We start from the raw sequence: 22,118 nt of genomic DNA, 5'->3' as shown, positions 1-22,118 counted from the left end.
GCCTGAACAGCCTTGGTCCCACATAGCCATGGACTTCATCACTGATCTTCCTGTATCCCATGGCAGCACTGTCATCTGGGTGGTCGTTGATCTTTTTTCCAAAATGGCTCACTTTACTCCGCTTCCAGTCCTTCCTTCTGCACCACAGTTGGCAAAGCAATTTTTTCTGCCGATCTTTCGTCTTCACTTGCTTCCCATGCATATCGTCTCGGATAGAGGCGTTCAATTTGTGTCTAAATTTTGGAGAGCTCTCTGCAATCAATTAAAGATCAAATTAAATTTCTCGTCCTCTTACCACCCGCAGTCCAATGGACAAGTGGAGAGAGTGAACCAGATCCTTGGTGACTACCTGCGACATTTTGCTTCCTCACACGAAGATGATTGGGTCGACCTGTTACCCTGGGCTGAATTCTCGTACAATTTCAGAAACTCTGAGTCATCCGCCAAGTCTCCGTTCTTTGTGGTGTACGGCCGTCACCCGCTTCCCCCCCCCCTCCCCATCCCCACTTCCTCTGGAGTACCTGCCGTAGATGAATTGACCCTGGACTTCTCCACTATCTGGAAAGAGACTCAAAAGTCGCTCTCACTGGCCTCTTCTTGCATGAAGAAACATGCGGATAAGAAAAGAAGAACTCCTCCTGTCTTTGCCCCTGGTGACAAAGTGTGGCTCTCTGCCAAATATATTTGATTTCGTGTCCCTAGGTACAAGCTGGGTCCTCGTTACCTCGGGCCATTTAGAGTCAAAAGTCAAATCAACCCTGTCTCCTACAAGCTCCATCTTCCTTCTTCTCTTCGTATTCCTAACTCCTTTCATGTATCCCTTCTCAAACCTCTCATTCTTAACCGCTTTTCCCCCAAGGTCACCGTTACTGCTCCTGTCACTGGGTCCTCTGACGTCTTCTCGGTAAAAGAAATCCTCGCTTCGAAGGTCGTCAGAGGTAAAAAAAAAATTCTTGTTGACTGGGAGAATTGTGGTCCCGAAAAGAGATCTTGGGAGCCCGAGGACAATATCCTCAACAAGGAACTCATCCATAGGTTGCTGGGCTCCAAAAAGAGGGGGAGACCCAAGGGGGGGTACTGTCCCCGGAGCGCTCGCGGCATGCCCGTGTATGCAGCGCTCCGGTCGGCACCGCTGACCGCGAGCGCTGCTTCCATGTCTCCAGTGGGGACGCGATCCGAGGTACGGGACGTGCCCACTCTCGGATCGCGCCCCGTGTCTCTCACCTGCCCCGTCCTCCTGTTCAGTCCCGGCGCGTGCGGCCCCGCTCTCTAGGGCGCACGCGTCGGGTCTCTCAGATTTAAAGGGCCAGTGCACCATTAATTGGTGCCTGGCCCAATTAGTCCTAAGCACTTCCTACACTATATTAACCCACTTCCCCTTCCTGTCCTTGCCGGATCTTGTTGCCTAGTGCCCTGTGAAAGCGTTTCTGGGTTTTCCATTGCCTGTGTACCCAGACCCTTGCCATTGCCCCTGACTACGAACCGTTGCTGCCTGCCCAGACCTTCTGCTACGTCCAACCTTTCTCTTGCCTTGTCCTTGTGTACCGCGCCTGTCTCAGCTGTCAGTGAGGTTGAGTCGCTATCGGGTGGAACGACCTGGGGGTTACTTGCCGCTGCAAGTCCATCCTGCTTTGCGGCGGGCTCTGGTGAAAACCAGTAACCTCTTAGATTCCGTTCCCCTGGTACGGCCCACGCCATCACCTCACTGACACAGAGGATCCACCACCCGTGTCCTCCCTGCATACCAGTCCAGATCCTGACAGTCCACCCGTGTTCACCCTGCATACCAGTCCAGATCCTGACAGTTCCTTTGTATTGCCCTGCCGTGTACTAGATCTCCTGCTCTTGTGACCTTGACCTTGCTTCTCTGCCGCCTGCCTACTGAAGTTTTGCTATGTCCTGACTACGCTACTGTGCTGCCTGCCCTGACCTACAGCTATCCTGCCTACGAGTTGTCTCATCCCTTCTGTGCTTCGCATCTCCTCAGCTGCCTTTGTGGTCGAGCCGTTGCTGGGGGTTACGACCTGGGTGTTGCCTGCAACAGCAAGCCCATCCTGCTTTGTGGCGGGCTCTGGTGAAGACCAGCGGCACCTTAGGCTCCGTTCCCTTGCACGGCCCGAATCATCTGCCACACAGGTCCAGCAAATCCACATACACCGGAGTTCCTGTTTTCAGTATCGTGAGTGTTACAGTAAGATCCGGCCATGGATCCCGCTGAGGAACCCCTGCCTGAAGTTGCGGATCTTTCCTCCATTGTGATATGTCACTCACAGCAGTTGTCCCAACAGGCGCAGCAATTTTCTCAACTTGCAGCCATGATACAACAGCTTTTGGCCTTGCAACAGCAGCAGGTACCACAATCTGGCCCACTCCCTCCTCCAGCTCCTGCAGTCTCTCCTGGCTCCCAGCTGTACCTGCCTTTGCCTTCCAAGTATGATGGGGATTCCAAGTCATGCAGAGGCTTTGTTACACAGTGATCCATGCATTTGGAGTTCATGTCTGAACTGTTTCCGACTGAACGTAGTAAGGGGCCTTTGTCATTAGTTTATTTTCTGGAAAAGCCCTGGCTTGGGCTACACCCCTTTGGGACCGTGGTGATCCAGTATCCTTCAACTTTTCGGCATTCTTGGCCGAATTTTGCTGTGTCTTTGAGGAACCCACACGTGCCTCTTCAGCTGAGACGGCGTTGCTGAATCTATGTCAAGGACATTCTACCGTTGGTGACTACGTGGTTCAGTTCCGCATTCTAGCCTCTGAACTTGCCTGGAATGAAGAGGCCTTGTGTGCCACATTTAAAAAAGGACTGTCAAGCAGGATTAATGAGTCCCTTGCAGCATGAGATCCTCCATCTTCTTTGTCTGAACTTATCCACTAGGCCACACGCATTGTTGTGCCTTTTGCCGGAAGACAGAAGGAATTGCGCTTTGAGAGGGAATCTGCCCGCCTTACACCTGTGTCCCAACGTTCTCCTCTTCTGTCTCTTGCGCCTCTTGCCAAAGAGGTCATACAAGGAGATTGTCCTCGTCTTACGCAGCAGGAGAGGTCACGAAGACGCAACGAGAATTTGTGTTTGTACTGTGCTAGCCCGGAGCACTTTCTCAAGGACTGTACTGTTCGTCCGCACCTAGGGTATGTGGGAGAGGCATCCCTGGGTGTGAATACTACCTCTCCACACTTAACTATGCCTGTACAAGTCTTCACTTCAGCCAAGTCTTCCTTCAACGCTACTGCATTTTTGGACTCCGGATCTGAAGGTGACTTTATTGATGTGGCTTTAGTCCACAAGTATCATCTTCCTCTCACTCGGCTTGCCAAGCCCTTGTTCATCTCCTCTGTAAATGGACAAAATCTGGGCTGTAAGGTTCACTTCCATACTGAATCTCTCGTCATGCAAGTGGGAGTATCGCATAAAGAGAAGATTGAATTCTATGTTCTGCCACACTGTACTTCTGAGATTCTTCTTGGTCTTCCTTGGCTGCAACGCCATTCCCCGCAACTGGATTGGAGAACTGGAGAAATCATTTGCAGGGGACAATCCTGTCAACATTTTTGCCTCCAATCTGCTCTGCGTAAAGTTGTTTCTCGTCCTCCACCTTTACCTGGCCTGCGGCCACCTTACCAAGATTTCTTAGATGTCATCTGCAAGAAACAGGCTGAGTCTCTGCCGCCACATCGTCCTTATGACTGCCCTATTGATCTTCTGCCTGGTACCACTCCTCCTTGTGGGAGGATATATCCTCTTTCAGTTCCTGAGACCAAAGCCATGGCTGAGTATATCCAGGAGAATCTCCAAAAGGGATTTATCCGTAAGTCCTCTTCTCCTGCAGGAGCAGGTTTCTTCTTTGTAGGGAAGAAGGATGGCTCACTCCATCCATTCATTGACTACAGGGGACTTAACAAAATCACGGTCAAGAACCGTTACCCTTTACCTCTTATCTCAGGACTTTTTGACGGTTTACGTGGTGCCAAGGTCTTCTCCAAGCTGGACTTACGCGATGCATATAATCTCATTCGTATCCGCAAGGGAGATGAATGGAAAATGGCCTTCAATACTCGTGATGGACATTTTGAGTATCTTGTTATGCCATTTGGTCTGTCTCAATGCTCCAGCTGTTTTCCAGGAATTCGTTAATGACATCTTCCGTGATCTTCAATACACCTGTGTTGTCGTATACCTTGATGACATCCTGATCTTCTCTTCCAACTTAGTGGAGCATCATGCTCATGTTCGTCTGGTTCTTCAGAAACTACGGAAGAATCATCTCTACGCCAAATTTGAGAAATGCTTGTTCTAAAAGTCTAGTCTTCCGTTTCTTGGCTACATTGTCTCTCATCAGGGCATGCAGATGGATCCAGAAGAGTTATCTGCAGTTTTGGATTGGCCTCATCCCTCGGGCCTATGTGCAATTCAACGCTTTCTGGGATTCGCTAACTATTATCGTCAGTTTATCCCACATTTTTCATCCTTGGTTGCTCCTATTGTAGCTTTCACTAAAAAAGCATCCAATCCTAAGTCTTGGCCTCGAGAGGCTGAAGAGGCCTTCTCCCGTTTGAAGTCTGTGTTTGCCTCTGCTCCCGTGCTTACAAGACCTGATCCAGAGAGGCCCTTTGCGTTGGAGGCTGATGCCTCATCTATTGGAGCGGGAGCCGTCCTCACACAGAAAAACGCCAAGGGCAAGAGTGTAACTTGTGGGGTTTTCTCCAAGACTTTCTCTCCTGCTAGGAGGAATTACTCCATTGGAGATCGTGAACTCCTCGCTATTAAGCTAGCTTTGGAGGAATGGTGACATTTACAGGAAGGTTCTTCTCATCTGGTCAGCATCTACTCCGATCATAAAAATCTTCTATACCTTCAATCTGCTCAGCGTTTGAACCCCCACCAGGCAAGATAGTCACTGTTCTTTTCCCGTTTCAACTTCTTCATTCACTTCTGTCCTGCAGACAAGAACATCAGGGCTGATGCACTCTCCAGGTCCTCTGACATCATTGGTTTGGACTCCACGCCTAGGCACATTATTCCTCCTGACCGTTTGATTCCTGCCGCTCCTGCCGAGATTCAGCAAATTCCTCTGGGAAAATCCTTTGTGCCCACCAGATTGAGACGCAAGGTCTTGAAATGGGGTCATTCTTCCTTGACAGCAGGACATCCTGGAATACGCAAGACCCTACTTCTTTCCCGACACTACTGGTGGCCCCATCTTGAACGTGATGTTTCTGATTTTGTTCGGTTCTGTGTAACTTGTGCCCGTGACAAAACTCCTCGGCAAAGACCTGGAGGACTCTTACAGCCTTTACCCATTCCAGGGACTCCCTGGTCCCATATCGCCATGGATTTTATAACCGATCTGCCACCTTCTCATAATAACACTGTCATCTGGGTCATGGTAGATCGGTTTTCCAAGATGGCTCACTTCATTCCTCTACCAGGTCTTCCATCTGCTCCACAGCTGGTGAAGTACTTCTTGTCGCATGTCTTTCGTTTACATGGTCTTCCACAACATATCTGTTACGCCGAGCGCTCCGGGTCCCCGCTCCTCCCCGGAGCGCTCGCTACACTCTCTCCGCTGCAGCGCTCCGGTCAGATCCACTGACCCGGGGCGCTGCGATTCTGCTTCCAGCCGGGATGCGATTCGCGATGCGGGTAGCGCCCGCTCGCGATGCGCACCCCGGCTCCCGTACCTGACTCGCTCTCCCTCGGTCCTGTCCCGGCGCGCGCGGCCCCGCTCCCTAGGGCGCGCGCGCGCCGGGTCTTTGCGATTTAAAGGGCCACTGCGCCGCTGATTGGCGCAGTGATTCCAATTAGTGTCTTCACCTGTACACTTCCCTATATCACCTCACTTCCCCTGCACTTCCCTGCCGGATCTTGTTGCCATTGTGCCAGTGAAAGCGTTCCTTGTATGTTCCTAGCCTGTGTTCCAGACCTCCTGCCGTTGCCCCTGACTACGATCCTTGCTGCCTGCCCCGACCTTCTGCTACGTCCGACCTTGCTTCTGTCTACTCCCTTGTACCGCGCCTATCTTCAGCAGCCAGAGAGGTTGAGCCGTTGCTAGTGGATACGACCTGGTCACTACCGCCGCAGCAAGACCATCCCGCTTTGCGGCGGGCTCTGGTGAAAACCAGTAGTGACTTAGAACCGATCCACTAGCACGGTCCACGCCAATCCCTCTCTGGCACAGAGGATCCACTACCCGCCAGCCGGCATCGTGACAGTAGATCCGGCCTTGGATCCCGCTGAAGTTCCTCTGCCAGTTGTCGCTGACCTCACCACGGTGGTCGCCCAGCAGTCACAACAGATAGCGCAACAAGGCCAACAGCTGTCTCAACTGACCGTTATGCTACAACAGTTACTACCACAGCTTCAGCAGTCATCTCCTCCGCCAGCTCCTGCACCTCCTCCGCAGCGAGTGGCCGCTCCTGGGCTACGCCTATCCTTGCCGGATAAATTTGATGGGGACTCTAAGTTTTGCCGTGGCTTTCTTTCCCAATGTTCCCTGCATCTGGAGATGATGTCGGACCTGTTTCCCACTGAAAGGTCTAAGGTGGCTTTCGTAGTCAGCCTTCTGTCCGGAAAAGCCCTGTCATGGGCCACACCGCTCTGGGACCGCAATGACCCCGTCACTGCCTCTGTACACTCCTTCTTCTCGGAAATCCGAAGTGTCTTTGAGGAACCTGCCCGAGCCTCTTCTGCTGAGACTGCCCTGTTGAACCTGGTCCAGGGTAATTCTTCCGTTGGCGAGTATGCCGTACAATTCCGTACTCTTGCTTCAGAATTGTCCTGGAATAATGAGGCCCTCTGCGCGACCTTTAAAAAAGGCCTATCCAGCAACATTAAAGATGTTCTGGCCGCACGAGAAATTCCTGCTAATCTACATGAACTTATTCACCTAGCCACTCGCATTGACATGCGTTTTTCCGAAAGGCGTCAGGAGCTCCGCCAAGATATGGACTCTGTTCGCACGAGGCGTTTCTTCTCCTCGGCTCCTCTCTCCTCTGGTCCCCTGCAATCTGTTCCTGTGCCTCCCGCCGTGGAGGCTATGCAGGTCGACCGGTCTCGCCTGACACCTCAAGAGAGGACACGACGCCGCATGGAGAACCTCTGCCTGTACTGTGCTAGTACCGAACACTTCCTGAGGGATTGTCCTATCCGTCCTCCCCGCCTGGAAAGACGTACGCTGACTCCGCACAAAGGTGAGACAGTCCTTGATGTCTACTCTGCTTCTCCACGTCTTACTGTGCCTGTGCGGATGTCTGCCTCTGCCTTCTCCTTCTCTACCGTGGCCTTCTTGGACTCTGGATCTGCAGGAAATTTTATTTTGGCCTCTCTCGTCAACAGGTTCAACATCCCAGTGACCAGTCTCGCCAGACCCCTTTACATCAATTGTGTAAACAATGAAAGATTGGACTGTACCATACGCTTCCGCACGGAGCCCCTTCTAATGAGCATCGGATCTCATCACGAGAGGATTGAACTTTTGGTCCTCCCCAATTGCACCTCGGAAATTCTCCTTGGACTTCCCTGGCTTCAACTTCATTCCCCAACCCTGGATTGGTCCACTGGGGAGATCAAGAGTTGGGGGCCCTCTTGTTCCAAGGACTGTCTAAGACCGGTTCCCAGTAACCCTTGCCGTGACTCTGTGGTTCCCTCAGTAACCGGTCTCCCTAAGGCCTATATGGACTTCGCGGATGTTTTCTGCAAAAAACAAGCTGAGACTCTACCTCCTCACAGGCCTTATGATTGCCCTATCGACCTCCTCCCGGATACTACTCCACCCCGGGGCAGAATTTATCCTCTCTCTGCCCCAGAGACTCTTGCCATGTCTGAGTATGTCCAGGAAAATTTAAAAAAGGGCTTTATCCGTAAATCCTCCTCTCCTGCCGGAGCTGGATTTTTCTTTGTGTCCAAAAAAGATGGCTCCCTACGTCCTTGCATTGACTACCGCGGTCTTAATAAAATCACGGTTAAGAACCGCTACCCCCTACCCCTCATCTCTGAACTCTTTGATCGCCTCCAAGGTGCCCACATCTTTACTAAATTGGACTTAAGAGGCGCCTATAACCTCATCCGCATCAGAGAGGGGGATGAGTGGAAAACGGCGTTTAACACCAGAGATGGACACTTTGAGTATCTGGTCATGCCCTTTGGCCTGTGCAACGCCCCTGCTGTCTTCCAAGACTTTGTCAATGAAATTTTTCGTGATCTGCTATACTCCTGTGTTGTTGTATATCTGGACGATATCCTAATTTTTTCTGCCAATCTAGAAGAACACCGCCAGCATGTCCGTATGGTTCTTCAGAGACTTCGTGACAATCAACTCTATGCCAAAATTGAGAAATGCCTGTTTGAATGCCAATCTCTTCCTTTTCTAGGATATTTGGTCTCTGGCCAGGGACTACAAATGGATCCAGACAAACTCTCTGCCGTCTTAGATTGGCCACGCCCCTCCGGACTCCGTGCTATCCAACGCTTTTTGGGGTTCGCCAATTATTACAGGCAATTTATTCCACATTTTTCTACCGTTGTGGCTCCTATCGTGGCTTTAACCAAAAAAAATGCCGATCCCAAGTCGTGGCCTCCTCAAGCGGAAGACGCCTTTAAACGACTCAAGTCTGCCTTTTCTTCGGCTCCCGTGCTCTCCAGACCTGACCCTTCCAAACCCTTCCTATTGGAGGTTGATGCCTCCTCAGTGGGAGCTGGAGCTGTTCTTTTACAAAAAAATTCTTCCGGGCATGCTGTCACTTGTGGTTTTTTTTCTAGGACCTTCTCTCCGGCGGAGAGGAACTACTCCATCGGGGATCGAGAGCTTCTAGCCATTAAATTAGCACTTGAGGAATGGAGGCATCTGCTGGAGGGATCAAGATTTCCAGTTATTATTTACACCGACCACAAGAACCTCTCCTACCTCCAGTCTGCCCAACGGCTGAATCCTCGCCAGGCCCGGTGGTCTCTGTTCTTTGCCCGATTTAATTTTGAGATTCACTTTCGTCCTGCCGATAAGAACATTAGGGCCGATGCTCTCTCTCGTTCCTCGGATGCCTCAGAAGTTGAACTCTCTCCGCAACACATCATTCCACCTGACTGCCTGATCTCCACTTCTCCAGCCTCCATCAGGCAAACTCCTCCAGGAAAGACCTTTGTTTCTCCACGCCAACGCCTCGGAATCCTCAAATGGGGTCACTCCTCCCATCTCGCTGGTCATGTGGGCATCAAGAAATCTGTGCAACTCATCTCCCGCTTCTATTGGTGGCCGACTCTGGAGACGGATGTTGTGGACTTTGTGCGAGCCTGCACTATCTGTGCCCGGGATAAGACTCCTCGCCAGAAGCCCGCTGGTTTTCTTCATCCCCTGCCTGTCCCCGAACAGCCTTGGTCTCTGATTGGTATGGATTTTATTACTGATTTACCCCCTTCCCGTGGCAACACTGTTATTTGGGTGGTCGTTGATCGATTCTCCAAAATGGCACATTTCATCCCTCTTCCTGGTCTTCCTTCAGCGCCTCAGTTGGCTAAACAATTTTTTGTACACATTTTTCGTCTTCACGGATTGCCTACGCAGATCGTCTCGGATAGAGGCGTCCAATTCGTGTCTAAATTCTGGAGGGCTCTCTGTAAACAACTCAAGATTAAATTAAATTTTTCTTCTGCATATCATCCCCAGTCCAATGGACAAGTAGAAAGAATTAACCAAGTCTTGGGTGATTATTTGCGACATTTTGTTTCCTCCCGCCAGGATGACTGGGCAGATCTCCTTCCATGGGCCGAATTCTCGTATAACTTCAGAGTCTCTGAATCTTCCTCCAAATCCCCATTTTTCGTGGTGTACGGCCGTCACCCTCTTCCCCCCCTCCCTACCCCCTTGCCCTCTGGTCTGCCCGCTGTGGATGAAATTTCTCGTGACCTTTCCATTATATGGAGAGAGACCCAAAATTCTCTCCTACAGGCTTCATCACGCATGAAGAGGTTCGCGGATAAGAAAAGAAGAGCTCCTCCCGTTTTTTCCCCTGGAGACAAGGTATGGCTCTCCGCTAAATATGTCCGCTTCCGTGTCCCTAGCTACAAGTTGGGACCACGCTATCTTGGCCCTTTCAAAATTTTGTGTCAAATTAATCCTGTCTCTTACAAACTTCTTCTTCCTCCTTCTCTTCGTATCCCTAATGCCTTTCACGTCTCTCTTCTTAAACCACTCATCCTCAACCGTTTTTCTCCCAAATCTGTTCCTCCCACTCCTGTTTCCGGCTCCTCGGACATCTTCTCTGTCAAAGAGATCTTAGCCTCTAAAAAGGTCAGAGGGAAAACTTTTTTTCTAGTGGACTGGGAGGGTTGTGGTCCTGAAGAGAGATCCTGGGAACCTGAGGACAACATCCTAGATAAAAGTCTGCTCCTCAGGTTCTCAGGCCCTAAAAAGAGGGGGAGACCCAAGGGGGGGGGTACTGTTACGCCGAGCGCTCCGGGTCCCCGCTCCTCCCCGGAGCGCTCGCTACACTCTCTCCGCTGCAGCGCTCCGGTCAGATCCACTGACCCGGGGCGCTGCGATTCTGCTTCCAGCCGGGATGCGATTCGCGATGCGGGTAGCGCCCGCTCGCGATGCGCACCCCGGCTCCCGTACCTGACTCGCTCTCCCTCGGTCCTGTCCCGGCGCGCGCGGCCCCGCTCCCTAGGGCGCGCGCGCGCCGGGTCTTTGCGATTTAAAGGGCCACTGCGCCGCTGATTGGCGCAGTGATTCCAATTAGTGTCTTCACCTGTGCACTTCCCTATATCACCTCACTTCCCCTGCACTTCCCTGCCGGATCTTGTTGCCATTGTGCCAGTGAAAGCGTTCCTTGTATGTTCCTAGCCTGTGTTCCAGACCTCCTGCCGTTGCCCCTGACTACGATCCTTGCTGCCTGCCCCGACCTTCTGCTACGTCCGACCTTGCTTCTGTCTACTCCCTTGTACCGCGCCTATCTTCAGCAGCCAGAGAGGTTGAGCCGTTGCTAGTGGATACGACCTGGTCACTACCGCCGCAGCAAGACCATCCCGCTTTGCGGCGGGCTCTGGTGAAAACCAGTAGTGACTTAGAACCGATCCACTAGCACGGTCCACGCCAATCCCTCTCTGGCACAGAGGATCCACTACCCGCCAGCCGGCATCGTGACAATATCGTTTCGGATCAAGGTGTGCAGTTTGTCTCTAAGTTCTGGCAAGCCCTTTGTAACCGTCTGGACATCAATCTGGACTTCTCCTCGGCCTACCACCCTCAGTCAAACGGTCAGGTACAAAGGGTCAATCAAATCCTTGAGACTTATCTTCGGCATTTTGTTTCAGCTTTCCAAGATTATTGGGTCGACCTTCTCCCCTGGGCCGAATTCTCATATAATCTTAAGGATTCCGAGTCCACGAAGTCGTCTCCCTTTTTTGTTGTTTACGGACTCCATCTCCATCCTCCTCTTCCTCTCCCAGTCTCCTCCGGTGTGCCTGCTGTTGATTAGCTGGTCCGTGACTTCTCCACCATCTGGCAACAGACCCGACACTCATTGTCCCAGGCTTCTTCACGCATTAAGGCGCAAGAGGATAAAGGTAGAAGACCTCCTCCGTCCTTCTCTCCTGGTGACATGGTGTGGCTTTCATCCAAATACATCCGCTTAAGATCCCCTGTTACAAGCTGGGTCCCCGCTACCTTGGTCCCTTCCATATTCTACAAAAGATCAATCCTTATCCAAAGAGTTGAACAAAGGCACAAATAGCAACCTAGGCCACTTGTAACTACTCTCACAGAAAAGGAGGCAATCTAGGTGAAATTTAACAAAAACATTTATAATCTTTATTTCACAGTACATTAAAAGTACATACACATTAAAATCACGAGAGGCATGATATGGTGGTCAGACAAACACACACTGAAAAGCAGAGTGAGACTGTCCCAAATATTAAACTTGAGGATAAATACAAATAAATAAGCAATAATAGTTCTGTCTGTATATACAATAGTATCCTCCAACATGCAATGAAATAGCTGACTAAACACAATTAGTAAAAATGTAAATGGATGGAGGTAATAGTATACCAGATGATATAATCAGATGGAGTAATAGAATAGGGGAGACTGAAAATGAAAGCAAAACATATATAATCAACAGTACCAGTCATGCACCCTATAGAGGAACATCTCACCTACCCCGAACGCGTTTTCGCTATTCGCTTCATCTGGGGGCGTGTCTCAGGTTGAAAAGAATGGAGTATAAATAGCCAGAACCTACCTATCCTAAGACGTCGTGTCTAATAACTAAAGTAACACACCTGTTAGGTTAGTGTAGTCATAACCCTGCGCTCCGGAAGAAACTATCTGGTGTAGCACACACCAGGGAAGCGGATGCCGGGACATCATCGGCATCTAAGTGACGTAGGTAGTCACGTGACTCGTCGGCATCACATGACAAAAGGCGCTCTTAGTATCGCGCGACTTGCGCGCAAGTCAGGAACTGAATGGGAGGATGGGCTTGCGGCTACGGCGTCTCACGTGATACTGATCACGTGATGTGCCGGCGCCGAGCGTCAAGGCAACAGTTGCTAAGCGCTTAGTACACAATAGGTAAAGACGTGCAAAAAGAAAACACTATAGTGAGGAAAAAGTGCATAGTAAAGTGAAAAGCAACTTACCAGCCAAGAGGTGTGAATGTGCCACCATCACCAAAAAAGTGAAACCTAATTGAAGCAAAAGCAAAATTATTAAATACATTAACAACATTAAGCTGGAAAAGAGAATAACCTGATATACAAATGTTTATTATTAATAGCATAATAATTATAAATATATGGGGGTGTGTGAAAATGTGAATGTGAGAGAAAATTGGTGCATGTATATATATATATATATATATATATATATATATATATATATATATGTGCACCAGGGAATTGGGTGAAAATGAATAAAATTGTGAATAATTATACATCTAATTTGTCTAAAACTAAAAATAGGATAAAGTGTAATGGTGATAATACTAATAGGGTGACAATGGTGAAGAGCAAGTGCGGTAGTGAATGTGAACACTAGTAGAACATAATTATATACAAATAGTAATATCTGTAAAAATTGATCATATGAACATTTCAAGTGTACAATAATGACTAAAAAGTGTATTAAAAAATACTGCATGATACAAACTGAATATATAAGTTAGAGTGAATGGTAGTTAAAACGACTATAGCAACAATAATATAAAGTTATAAGTGCAATGCAATAGCAAGATCTCAAGACTATGTCTTGCTTATAACCATACATGATACACAGGAGAATGTTCAACAATAAAGTACATGACTGGAAAAGGAGGGGATATGAACAACATTTCATCTTGGACAGGCGTCATCGGGATCGGATAGGTGTCTGGAATAAAAAAGAGGTGATCAGTTTGAGATTGTCACGGACATACAACTCTTTGCTTGAAAGCTTATTTTCAAAAACATTTTCCACAACAAAACAGATGCTTCCTTTTGTACTTCAAGAAATGAAATGATGGCTTTTCAGGCACTGGTGGACTTGGCTGACGACAACGACCAGATGATGCCTGATTGTTTTCCAAACTCGTTACTCCCCAAGTCTCGTAAGTGTCCCCCTACTTCTATTTCTCCTAATGTTGATCTGTTTGTACAATTGGTCTCGAACGATCTCGAAACACTGGTCTTTCGGGGTTGCTTTAATAACTGTTCCAAGTCAGAACATCAAGCTATTGAACAGTTGAAAAGTTTGGAAGGTGTGGTTATAAAGCCCTTGGACAAGGGGGGCAACATTGTTATTTGGCCGACCACATTATATGAAAAAGAAACATTCAGACAACTTAGAGACCCAAACTGTTATCAACGTCTAACCTTTAATCCACTACTGAAATTTAAGGGGGGACTCCTGTCTTTACTCTCACAGGCAGTGACATCTGATGACATCATTTCCTTGAAACAGAAAAATTGTCTCATGATAGAGAACCCCATGATTGCGACTTTCTATTTACTTCCGAAAGTTCACAAATTGGCATCAACACCCCCAGGTAGGCCAATTGTGTCAGGACGGAACAGTCTGTGTGAACCTATCTGTAAGTTTTTGGATTTTAATTTGAAATCAATTGTTGATACCCTGCCATCTTTTTTAAAGGACACAACAGACGCCCTTCGTAGGATGGAATGTTTGCACCTTGAATCTGACATGTGGATTGTCACCTGCTACGTCGAATCTTTATACACGTCCATCCGGCATGATGACGGCCTTAGAGCAGTACAGGCATTTCAGATGATGACAGGTGTCGAAGATCAGAGAGGTGAGTTTCTTTTGAAACTGCTGAGATTTGCCCTCACCAATAACTTCTTTCTATTCAAAGAGAAATACTACCTACAAAAGCAAGGTACCGCAATGGGCGCGGCCTTTGCGCTCGCCTATGCTAATCTATTCTTAGGAGCCTGGGAAAGAGAGATTTTTCTCACTGATCCCCCCTCTCTCATCAACAGGGTTGAAATGTGGGCCCGCTACATCGACGACATGGTTTTTATCTGGAAAGGGTCATTGGAGGAACTGGAAATATTCATGGGTCAACTGAATTCCAACACATTGAACATCAAACTTACTCATAAGGTGGGTCGCCAGAACATGAACTTTTTAGATGTGTTGTTTTCTGTTGATGATGCTGGCTTTATACAGTCAGATCTATTTAGAAAACCCACTGCCACCAATTCCTTACTTCATGCCCAATCATCTTACCCACGCAGTCTTATCAAGGGAATTCCTATTGGTCAATTTCTTAGACTAAGGCGAATTTGCTCCACAGACATGAATTTCGAGTCGAGAGCCATGGAACTTTGGGAGCGCTTTCGGGAACGGGGCTACAAGGAAACCTGGATCAGGAGGGCCTACTTACGGGCGAAGCATGCTAAACGCGAAGTGCTGTTACAGTCCAAATCTAGAAAAGACACAGATGACCAGGTGAGATTAATTTCCACATATCATGGCCAAGTAGCTCAAGTACAGGACATTCTCTCCAGATACTGGAAGGTCCTAACAATGGATCTGGTATTAAAACTGTACATATCTGAAAATCCTTCTCTGACTTTTTGGAGATCCCCAAATTTGAAGGATCTCCTAGTCAGGAGTCATTATAAACAAAAAAACAAACCATTATTTGACGCCAAGAAATCAAAATGGGGGTGCTCCCCGTGTGGGAATTGCGTAGCATGCCCTAACATCTGCAGGGACACCAAATTCAAAAATTCAGATGGTACAAGAAATTTCAAAATCACCCACAACATCTCATGTGGCACGACAGGGATCATTTATCATGATACCTGTCCCTGTCGATCTATTTACGTAGGGATGACCACAAGGGAATTGAAGAGAAGAAGAAGAGAACACGTCCTTGGTATTGTAGCGGCCAAAGATGAACCAGATGCATCCAAACTCACCACGATACCGCGACATTTCAAGCTTCACCACGATTGTGACCCCAAAGGCCTCATGGTAAGAGGCATCGATCGTATATTTGTGGGATCAAGAGGGGGTGATCTAAAAACTAGATTAGCCCAACTTGAGACTAGGTGGATACACCGCCTTAAAACATTACATCCCCATGGCTTTAATGACCATATCAGTTATGCTCCATTTCTATAAATTGCAAGTTCCGTGTGTGTCCAAAAACTTGGTCTTAGTGTCTCTTTATCCCCTGTGTTAGGGGATACTTAGGTTGTACTACTATACCTTTTTATTAGTTTTTATTAGGTTTTAATCCTCCTCTTTTTTCTTCCTCTTTTTTTTTTTCTTCTTTTCTTTTTCTCCTCTTTTTCTTTCTTTTTTATTCCAGACACCTATCCGATCCCGATGACGCCTGTCCAAGATGAAATGTTGTTCATATCCCCTCCTTTTCCAGTCATGCACTTTATTGTTGAACATTCTCCTGTGTATCATGTATGGTTATAAGCAAGACATAGTCTTGAGATCTTGTTATTGCATTGCACATATCACTTTATATTATTGTTGCTATAGTCGTTTTAACTACCATTCACTCTAACTTATATATTCAGTTTGTATCATGCAGTATTTTTTTATACACTTTTTAGTCATTATTGTACACATGATATGTTCATATGATCAATTTTTACAGATATTACTATTTGTATATAATTATGTTCTACTAGTGTTCACATTCACTACCGCACTTGCACTTCACCATTGTCACCCTATTAGTATTATCAACATCACACTTTATCCTATTTTTAGTTTTAGACCAATTAGATGTATAATTATTCACAATTTTATTCATTTTCACCCAATTCCCTGGTGCACATATATATATATATATATATATATATATATATATATATATATATATACATGCACCAAATTTCTCTCACATTCACATTTTCACACACCCCCATATATTTATAATTATTATGCTATTAATAATAAACATTTGTATATCAGGTTATTCTCTTTTCCAGCTTAATGTTGTTAATGTATTTAATAATTTTGCTTTAGCTTCAATTAGGTTTCACTTTTTTGGTGATGGTGGCACATTCACACCTCTTGGCTGGTAAGTTGCTTTTCACTTCACTATGCACTTTTTCCTCACTATGGTGTTTTCTTTTTGCACGTCTTTACCTATTGTGTACTAAGCGCTTAGCAACTGTTGCCTTGACGCTCGGCGCCGGCGCATCACGTGATCAGTATCACGTGAGACGCCGTAGCCGCAAGCCCATCCTCCCATTCAGTTCCTGACTTGCGCGCAAGTCGCGCAATACTAAGAGCGCCTTTTGTCATGTGATGCCGCCAAGTCATGTGACTACCTACGTCACTTAGATGCCGACGATGTCCCGGCATCCGCTTCCCTGGTGTGTGCTACACCAGATAGTCTCTTCCGGAGCGCAGGGTTATGACTACACTAACCTAACAGGTGTGTTACTTTAGTTATCAGACACAGCGTCTTAGGATAGGTAGGTTCTGGCTATTTATACTCCATTCTTTCTAACCTGAGACACGCCCCCAGACGAAGCGAATAGCGAAAACGCGTTCGGGGTAGGTGAGATGTTCCTCTATAGGGTGCATGACTGGTACTGTTGATTATATATGTTTTGCTTTCATTTTCAGTCTCCCCTATTCTATTACTCCATCTGATTATATCATCTGGTATACTATTACCTCCATCCATTTACATTTTTACTAATTGTGTTTAGTCACCTATTTCATTGCATGTTGGAGGATACTATTGTATATACAGACATAACTATTATTGCTTATTTATTTGTATTTATCCCCAAGTTTAATATTTGGGACAGTCTCACTCTGCTTTTCAGTGTGTGTTTGTCTGACCACCATATCATGCCCCTCGTGATTTTAATGTGTATGTACTTTTAATGTACTGTGAAATAAAGATTATAAATGTTTTTGTTAAATTTCACCTAGATTGCCTCCTTTTCTGTGAGAAAAGATCAATCCTGTTTCCTACAAACTCCGTTTGCCTGCTACGTTACGTATACCCAATTCCTTCCACGTCTCTCTCCTCAAGCCTCTTGTTGTAAACCGGTTTTCTCAGAAGAATCCTCCCCCAACACCTGTCTCCGGCTCATCAGATGTCTACAAAGTTAAGCAGATCCTTTCTGCCAAAACTGTGAGAGGTAAACAATTTTTTTTGGTCGACTGGGAGGGTTACGGTCCTGAGGAGAGATCTTGGGAACCTGAGGAGAATATCCTGGTGCGTGACCTTCTCAGGAGTTTCCTCTCTTGTAAAAGGAGGGGGAGACCAAAGGGGGGGGTACTGTTACGCTATGCGCTCCGGCCTCACACGCTGGCCGTGAGCGCATGGTCCCCTTACCTTCTGCTACCGACGGGGATGGGACTCGCACTGCGGGACGCACCCGCATGCAAGCCCCAGTCCGGGTGTTTCCCCTGCCTCTGCTTCCACCTCTCTGCTATGGCGCACGTGTCCCTGTCCCTTAGGGTGTGCGCACACCGGAGCTTTAAGATTTAAAGGGCCAGTACGCTCATTAGTGTAACCACCTGTGTCTTGTTGAGAAATTCCTCCACCCTCCTCAGTTCTCTGTCGGATCTTTGTTGCCTTGTGCCCTAGAGAAACTGTTCCTTTGTATTGCATCTCCTTAGCTGCTTGTGTGGTCGAGCCATTGCCGGGGGTTACGACCTGGATGTCGCCTGCAGCAGCAAGCCCATCCTGCTTTGCAGCGGGCTCTGGTGAAGACCAATGGCACCTTAGACTCCGTTCCCTGGCACGGTTCGAGTCATCTGCCACACAGGTCCAGTGGATCCACATACACCGGAGTTCCTGTCTTGTTCCTGTTCCTGGGAACTGGCAGTGTTTGCATGTGGAAATAGAGAAAGGTTCATGTGTGTGTCCGCCCATTTTAGGGCAAGTAACACTTGCCAAGAAGGAAATTAATAATGTGAGAGTAGAGCCTTACAGGGGAAGTTTTTACCCCCACCAGTTACAATAAACCGTACGTTGTTCCCTTCCACCTTTAAGAGGTCTTTGCATCACATCAATACTTGGTGGTGTAGGTGGCCCATGGTGTTTTTTGCACACCTTTCCTTTTGTTTGATTTCAAAAAACATTTTGTGTACATATATTTTATCCTAAGAATATTATTGAAAGTTAAGTTTTACGTAATGCATATCCTCAATACTTACTTGTGCACACTAACACTTTTACAAAAGAGACCGTTTTCTTCTGTCTACCTGCCTCAGCTATTATTCTGATCCTGCCACTCGCCTGATGCCACAAATCTGATGCCAAGTTATCCTTTTTTCACCCACCTTTGTCACCGGGTACTGGTATTGCCAACCACCGTCCCACTATGTCACCGGGTCACTTTCAGGACTCCTGATGCTGCTGATACCACCTCCAGGCTGTCTTATACTGCCACCATATGTTGTCCTCATGCTGATGCCAGCTCCAGGCTGTCTCATTCTGCCACCATATGTTTTGCTCATGCTGCTGCCGCCTCCAGGCTGTCTCATTCTGCAACTATATGGTCTCCTCATGCTTCCGCAAACTCCAGGCTGTGTCATTCAGCCCCTATATGGTCTCCTCATGCTGCTGCGAACTACAGGCGGGTCATTCAGCCACTATGTGGTCTCCTCATGCTTCCGCCACCTCCAGGCGGTTTCACTGTACCGCCATGTGGTCTCCTCATGCTGCAGGCCCATTAAATAAAACTTTTTAGGTTCAGCTATTTGAAATCTTCAATTTAAATCTTAAAAAATATATTTCATCTTTTCAATTGTGAGGCCCTATGGTCTCGTCAGGCTGTTGCCACCTCTAGTCATTCAGCAACTATATCCATGCTGTGTCATTCAGCCACTATATAGTCTCCTCATGCTGCCCACACCTCCACGCTGTGTCATTCAGCCACTATATGGTCTCCTCATGCTGCCACCACCTCCACGCTCTGTCATTCAGCCACTATATGGTCTCCTTATGCTGCCGCCACCTCCACGCTGTGTCATTCAGCCACTATATGGTCTCCACATACTGATGCCACCTCCAGACTCATTGTGTCATTGTGCCACTCTGCGACAGTGATTCTAATAGCGATGCCTCTAATCTGCATGTCATACTGAATAACAGTATTATTTCACTAACCCAGCACACACCCTATGCGTGTTACAGCAAGGCAAAGTGTTCTACACCCCTACTGAGACTCTCTGTAGGCCAGAAATAGCTGTTCTTAATTCAGATTCATCAAAAATAAATTTTATTGAAAACATTGGAGAATAGGCCGAATCTAATTTTTCTAAAATTCACTCATCTCTAATCTCATATATTCAGTTATTATTTGTGTAGTGAACAATATATTTCAAATACATCTGTTTGTGGATATATATATATATATATATATATATATATATATATATATATATATATATATATTGTGATAAGGTGAAAGGTATTGTGGTGGATGGGCAATATGTGTCACCAAGGCTCCTGGCTTTGGTGAAGTAAGAGCCGGTATTCATTCAGTGTCTGTGCTGCAATGCAGACTGACACTATGGCCATAATATGGCTGGAAGGCCAATCAGGGACAGCTCTTACTGGGAATGACCAAGTGCAGGGTGGGGGTCATACCCCACAATCCAGGCTGCCTTTTGTTGGCCTTAAAGGCAACCTGTTTCACCAGCTGTGGGGGATTTGCTTGTTGCAGCTTACACTGCCAGAGAGAGCTGAGTGTGGAGTTCTTCCCTACGTTTGCTCCAAGGTTGGAAGCTGGTGAGCAGCCTGCCTGGAGGCCTGGAAAAGACTTGCTTGATGCCGCATGGCATGGTCTCTGGAGTGAATAAACACCTAAGGAACACCTTTGTTCTGCATTTAAAGACTGTTTGCTGTGTGACAAGTGTGAATAAAACACTGAACTTTGATTTGGAAAATACTGCTTCCTGGCCTCTATACTGCAACCGCACCTATTTGCAAGAGTGAGTCATCACTATATATATGGCACATCACTATTTTTGGACATTATATATGGCATTTTTAACAGCTCCATCTCTAATTTTCAGTTATCCCTAAACTAATGGATGGAGACTAGCTACTACTGAAGAGAGGTTCCTGTTACCTTACATCTCTATGGCATACCCTCAGAAGCAGCAGCATCTAGGACATTATAGAGAAGAAATGAGCAGTGTTAGCTGTGAATCCAGCAATGGGGTAAGAAGATTTAATGCTAACTAAATGTTTCTTTCTTTCTTCATAAATACTTAAGTATTTTATTAAGTGTACTTCAGTATTTTCCCATATATGATTGCTGCAGAGCTTTATGGCCTCTGTGCAGCGACATACATTCTTCATATAGAGGTTTTATTGGAAAATAGATCAAGATTGCCACTGGGACTTTTGTTCTAAATCTGTACACCGTAGTACTGTCCCTTGTGTCATGTGTGAAGCAACTACTGCAACTACTGCACAACAGTTCTACAATAAATACAAACATCTACCTATGTCTCTTTCTTTGGACATTTATCAATAGCTGCTAAAAGGTTACCAATGACCACACAAGTAGGATATTTGGAAGCATAGCCATACAAAGAGGTTTATTACAAATCTGATGATTCCAAAATCTACCTTTTTGGTCATAAAAAATATAATGTTTAGGCCAAATCAAACATAGTACCCTGGCACTATATGGTGGCATTAAATTAAAATACATTGTCATCATGGTTTTCTTTATAATGGAAACCATGATGTCATTGCTAGACCTGTCAAGTGATGGACATTAGCTGTGCTCAATATACCACACTATTAACAGGGTGCATTTGGTTTGATTGTGGTGTGCACATTATGGTGGGAAGAATAGCGCTGTATGCTGTGCTGTTCTTTTCCTCTCACACGGTAATGTGAACATAGCCTAAGAGCTCAGACCTGCTTCTAATTGAAAAAGTTTGGCAATAAAGAGCTTAAAAACTTTTACAAAAAAAAAAAGGCAGAAAACTGCAGTGATCACATCTACATAGCTCCTATCCAGGGAGACTTAACACTAAAAAATAACTTAATGCCAGCATACCGGGAGTTAATAGCTATCCATTCAATTGATAGGTCATATGTGTGGTCCCAAGTTGTTATACCATAAAGAATGAAAATGATGCAGAAGTAGATTATTCAGGATGGACTATTACATTGATTATGGTTATTTTTTTTATTATTTCTTTTTTTCTCTCTCACAGTTCATGATCCAACAGTCAACTCTCTCCAGAAAGCTTCCATAAACCCAAATAGATAAATATGCAGTGGATGAAAAAGTGAACAGCTTGTTCCGCATAACTAAATAGTTTGCTTCTAAATTGTCTTGGAAGTGATGAGGAAATTGCTTTTTTTAATTAGATTTAGTCAATGTAATGACCATATCCTAATAGAGCCGTTATGAAAGTTCTTCTGTTAATTGTGAAATGCATTCTGTGCAAGGGTTAATGTTTAACAAAGTGCAAGGACATTTCTGAAATAAAGTTATGTTCACCTCTGTTATCGTTATCATCTGCCAGATTTAGAAGCCATTATCTGCACAAAAGGCTTGTCTTAGGGAAAACACTGCACAAGTCTGCAAGTTCGGCAAATTTCCATATTAATTTAGACCACATAAATAAACTGAGAGTCGACATAGGCGTCAGTGA

General features: G+C 46.4%; 1 long non-coding RNA gene across 1 annotated transcript in view; it reads left to right on the top strand.

Annotated features, from left to right (window-relative positions):
• Window positions 1-21,855, top strand: part of LOC130357974 (uncharacterized) — a 76,668-nt gene extending 54,813 nt beyond the window's left edge. Inside the window, exons 2-3 of the long non-coding RNA XR_008889347.1 lie at window positions 20,514-20,661; window positions 21,675-21,855. This is a non-coding gene — a long non-coding RNA (uncharacterized LOC130357974). The remainder of the gene's footprint in view (window positions 1-20,513; window positions 20,662-21,674) is intronic.
• The last annotated feature ends 263 nt before the right edge of the window (window positions 21,856-22,118 follow it).

The sequence above is a fragment of the Hyla sarda genome, chromosome 2, assembly GCF_029499605.1.
Source record: "Hyla sarda isolate aHylSar1 chromosome 2, aHylSar1.hap1, whole genome shotgun sequence".
NCBI lineage: Eukaryota > Metazoa > Chordata > Amphibia > Anura > Hylidae > Hyla > Hyla sarda.
This window is presented reverse-complemented; position numbering and strand designations above follow the sequence as displayed.